The sequence below is a fragment of the Dioscorea cayenensis genome, unplaced genomic scaffold (assembly GCF_009730915.1).
Source record: "Dioscorea cayenensis subsp. rotundata cultivar TDr96_F1 unplaced genomic scaffold, TDr96_F1_v2_PseudoChromosome.rev07_lg8_w22 25.fasta BLBR01001145.1, whole genome shotgun sequence".
NCBI lineage: Eukaryota > Viridiplantae > Streptophyta > Magnoliopsida > Dioscoreales > Dioscoreaceae > Dioscorea > Dioscorea cayenensis.
Genome location: NW_024087536.1, coordinates 13,359 through 18,539, shown reverse-complemented (window position 1 = coordinate 18,539; position 5,181 = coordinate 13,359). Strand labels below are relative to the sequence as shown.

Here is a 5,181-nt window from a genome sequence, read left to right as displayed (position 1 = left end):
CAATGGAACGTGATGGTGTAGCGGTATAACTTAAAGGTAGATAACACCTCGAGGGCCAACTTGTTACGCCCCGTCCCGCTGGTCCCACACGTGACACACCGCCACGACAACCCAAGGGAGGTCAACACCTACCTCAACCCCAAATCATCGTAAGGCTAACTCGTTTCATGTACAAGCTCATTAATAAACTAAATGCAACATTTCCTACAAGAGTAACATGACAATCTAAAGATAGGAAACATAATGCTCGCACTTTAAAATACAAGATCTTTATACAAACCAAGCACTAAGTAAGGTTCCTCGTACAATCCTTACACTATGACTAATACCAAGGTTCTTAAGATACTGAAATGAATACATAAATATTAACAAGAAGTTTACATTCATGCAATTAATACACTACAACCCAAGAACTAGGAAAAATACACAAATAGCTAAATTAGCTACCCTAAAACAAATTCTTGCCATGCACTTCACATCGGCATCGCTTCGCTAAACTGAAACCTGGGGAGAGGAAAGGGAGGAAGGTGAGTAACCACAGTTACTCAGTGAGAGGTTAGCACACTCTACTAGAATTATACCAAAAAAAAATCATAAACCACCAAATTAATACTTTGTTGGTAATATAACTAGTTTTAAAACATAATTTCATATAATTATAATCTTTAAAATAATAAAATAACAAGTAGTGTCAAGAATTTCTTTTCACCCCAATTAAGGTTATATACAACAAATCTCCAAAATACCCAACACTGGCTCGAATTATAAAATGAGTTAAACATCATGCTAAGTGTCCACCAGTAAACACAAACTCTTTCAAAGACCCAAAGTAATAAATTTAGATTACCAAACACATTACATGGATCACCCAAATAATACTTTGCGAAATTTTAAATAAATCGGATCCTCTCAATATAAATGTAGATATAGCAAACTATAATAAACAAGGATTCACAATTCTAACAAGTTAAAGGTTTAACAAGTCCAACAATATCAAATGTAAAATACAATTCTAAATTCATGAGTTATTTTCCAATAACTCTATAAACAAGATTTTCAAAAGAAAGAAGTCGCTAATCAAATAACAAGTATAACATAAGAAAAAAAGTTTGCCCCAATAAAGTGCACGATAAAAACTTTTTAAATCATCACAGAATCCATACAAGTATGAAATCCAAATTCATACATTCTTTTAATAACTCATAGTTCAAAATGTTTAAAATAAATAAATCAACAATTAAAACAATTGACAATATCCCAAATAGCCTCAAAAACCCTCCCTTGCTAATCGTTGCCTCGGTTAGGTCAGGAGCCACCAAGATGCACGTATCTTGGTGTTGGCCGCTGGGAAGTTCGTGTGGTGACTCTGAACAACTCAACAATATCCAAGTCAGGGCTCTACACTCCCACTTGAAATGGCATAACCGGTTTGACAGTATTCCACACCACCTCTAAACAGGTCAGCCGGTGGAAACCATCCACACCCCTACTGCAATAAGTAATGGGGATCCCTCTTGTCACCATCAAAACCACCCTGTCAAGAACATTAAGGCCGTAGCCCACCATTTCCATGGATATATTAAAGACCCATGGGTGCTCGCATAATAAAATCCAAATATTTATCACAACATAAAAAGGGTCCTTATTCAAGACTATGTTTACAAATCATAAATGAGAGCCATCAAAATGAATAAATATCATTCCAGCCCGTAGGCTCGGTATATCTATCAATATGATAACATTAGTCTCATCAAAAGATCTCAATTGTTCACAAACATAATTCTCACTCCAAGAGCATTAAGGCCGTAGCCCACCATTTCCATGGATATGTTCAAGACCCACAAGTGCTCACATAATAAAATCCAAATATTTATCACAACATAAAAGGGGTCCTTATTCAGAACTATGTTTACAAATCATAAATGAGAGACATCAAAATGAATAAATATCATTCCGGCCCGTAGGCTAAGTATATCCATCAATATGATAACATCAGTCTCATCAAAAGATCACAATTGTTCACAAACATAATTCTCACTCCAAGAGTGAATAACTTGATCATAGCATTTTCAATGAAACTCTTTTCATCGAAAACATCATACAATAATATTCTTTGGAAATATACTTCGAAAATGTCATTATCATGATGATATTTAATTTGGTTCACACAAACCTTTTGATTATCATAAAAAAAAACATCATGTCTCTTGAAAATTCACAATTCAAAACATATATTTCAAAACATAGAACTTGAAAACCAAAAACAATATATATACTTTTAAAACATCCACGAGGTTTTAACCAATGGAACATCATATAAGCAACTGTTGATAACATAATTCATGTATAGCATCAGTTGAAACAAAAATTCTTGAGCACGTCTTTTAATCATAACATCAACAATATTACAAAATATATTGCATAAATGATTTGCATAAACTTGTTTAGTATCAAAATAAAAGTCTCAAACTTTCATTTTAGAAACTAAGATTCAATAGCAAAGCTTTCAAAACAAGTATAATACTCTCACAACCCTTGAGAATAAACTTGAGCATATTTTAAGTTTTGTTCTAATATACCAAATATAACATTTCAAGAGCTTAAAAGAATTCAATAAACCATCAATCAAAGAAAATAAATTCAATTATAGAATCAATAAAGCTTTTCATGAAATGAGATACATAGATATGACTATTGATACTTTTCTAATAGAATTATGCTAATAATCCAACTCACCAACTTGGCGAGTTAACCATTCAGGTGTTAATCCCCCACCGATTCTTTACTCTTGGGCATAGCCTCACCTCCTAGCACAACCAACCAAAACAATCGATTAAAGATAAAATCACCAAATTATCAAGGGTGGGAGGAACCCCTCAAAATAAGAAATAAACACATGGGGTTTTCCAAAGCACCTCTCCTATAAGATCCAACAAGAATCAATCTCTTTTAGCACTTAATGACAACAAGGATAACAAAGAACACCCTAATTGGTTCGGTTCTACATTAACTCTGAAAATCAAAGTTCAAGGATTCAAGGATTAATCTAGATCAAAGCCTTACAAAACAACACCAACACTTCTCTCAAGGCCTATCAACAATAAACAAGAATAAAGACAAGAAATCAAGCTCAAAATCAAACTCACAACAAACCCTAGCTTCATCCAAGAAATGCAACCCTAAAGAGGCCTAAGCTTGGCTCATAACTAGATTTCAGGGTTACCAAGGAATTCCAAAGGTTCTAGGCTTCACAATACACCAAAGAAACAAGAGAAATAACCAAAGATTTTCGTCACTACAGTGTAGCTATAGTACCCGTGAATGAAAAGAAAACATAGCTGTGGATTTTGATATGTTTTCAAGGATTACAAGTAGGATTTTTTAAGGTAAAGTGAAATCTAGGTACAAAGAGTTTCAATTTAAACTAAAAGCTCTACCAATCAACCACAAGAATTTCAAAAGAATTTTTAAAAAAATCTCAAACCTATCACCCAAATCTTAACCATGAAAACTTGGAAGACCTACCTTTGGTTTGATGATGGAAAGATGGAGATCAAGAGAAGAAGAGTTCTTCATTTCCTTGGCACCATGAAACTCAGGATTTTTTTATTTTTTTTTTTATTTTTTGGAGAAGCTTTGGCTTGGAGAGAACTAGAGAAGCAAGGAAGGAGATGAGAAGACATGAGGACTAGAAGTTTCTTCTCATTTCTAATTAACCACTATTACTATTATTATTATTATTATTATTATTATTATTATTATTATTATTATTATTATTATTTAAAACAATGGAAGCTTCTACTTGAAAATTTATTATCACAAGGATAATAACATAGTAAGATTAATAATTTTAAAGAGAACAATAATAATATAATTATAAAGATAGAAGTAGTACCAATATGAAGAACAATAAGAGGAATACCAAGGAAGCTTCTCTTCTCAGAAAATTATTAATAGGAGATAATGATATAAATCTCAAGAACAAAATAAAATAAAAATAAATAAATAAATAAATCCAATAAAATAAAGGAGTCCAATAGCATTAAAAGAACAACATGACCCAAAATACCCTCAACTCAACTTGGATTATTAGACATACACAAGAGGAACCGAATTACAAACGACATAGGGGTGAGATCTCATACAACTACTCGTAAGTGTTGTTAGAGATCTGGAATAACTATCGCCAAGCCCCGACACTCAAATACCTCTGAACCTCATCCTCAAGTACCACCTCCCGGAGAACATCCCAATCAATCTCTTAGGACTCACCAAATCAGTGACAGGATAGATGAGTGTATCGCTCCTGATGTATGGTAGTATGAAATCTAGGGGTGTAATCAGCATCAAAAGAGGGTGCTTCCGTACAAGTGTTGCTTTGAAGGTTGCTTGGGAGGCCTGGCTAAAGTATGCTTGCTCGACATTATATATAAAAGAGGGGGATAAAATCAGTATAAGACACATAGGGGAACAGGCGACGCATGATCGTGTAAGGTTCATGGAAAGGATGATAGGCCAAAGGACATGATCGTGCACTACACTTTTCTCCTACAAAAAGAGGGGATACGATCGTGCATAAGAATCGAAACACGATGGTGTCCCGAAACAATCATCGTCGCCGTAGGGAGGTGTCAAGCGATCAACTCAAAAATCTATCATCAACCTCGAAGGAAACTTCAAGCAATAATCATAATATTCCCGATCAACCAAAAAACCGACAAATAGAAGATAAGATGATGGAAACACTCAGAATGAACCCCCAAAAAAATAGACCCAAGGGCTTACCGAAGCGGAAGAATAAAACAATGGTAAAATGCAATCTTGGTCCGCAAGAAACACAACAACTTCACGAGAATAGAAAAAAATTGAAGAGTAGGAGAGAAACTTCTGAGTTAATAGAGTGAGACAATGCAACCGGTGGCTAGGTTTTAATGTGAAATGGTGGAAGTCGACCGGTCACAACCTAGCACGCTCAAAACACATGCGTGCTCGGAGCATGATGTGTTCTCCATAAGTGCACTGGTTGCACACAAGTAGTAGAGTGGTAGCCCGTGAGGGGTAGGGTTGTCGAACCTCAGGGACTAGACTAAAAATACTCACTTACCACTGATCTCTAGTTAGAATGAACTGATGATTGGATTAATTCCAAGATAAGGAAAAATAAAGAAGTAAAGGAAAAGG

General features: G+C 34.7%; 1 long non-coding RNA gene across 2 annotated transcripts; it reads right to left on the bottom strand.

The window, feature by feature from the left end:
* Nucleotides 1-232: 232 nt before the first annotated feature.
* On the bottom strand, nt 233-3,680 carry LOC120255699. 2 transcript variants are annotated; one of them, XR_005535079.1, is made up of 3 exons: nt 3,526-3,680; nt 2,737-2,807; nt 233-504 (listed from the first exon to the last, which is right to left on the bottom strand). It is a non-coding gene; the product is annotated as an uncharacterized LOC120255699 (long non-coding RNA). The 2 variants fall into 2 exon arrangements; XR_005535078.1 differs by lacking the exon at nt 233-504 and adding an exon at nt 1,121-1,534.
* Nucleotides 3,681-5,181: the final 1,501 nt, after the last annotated feature.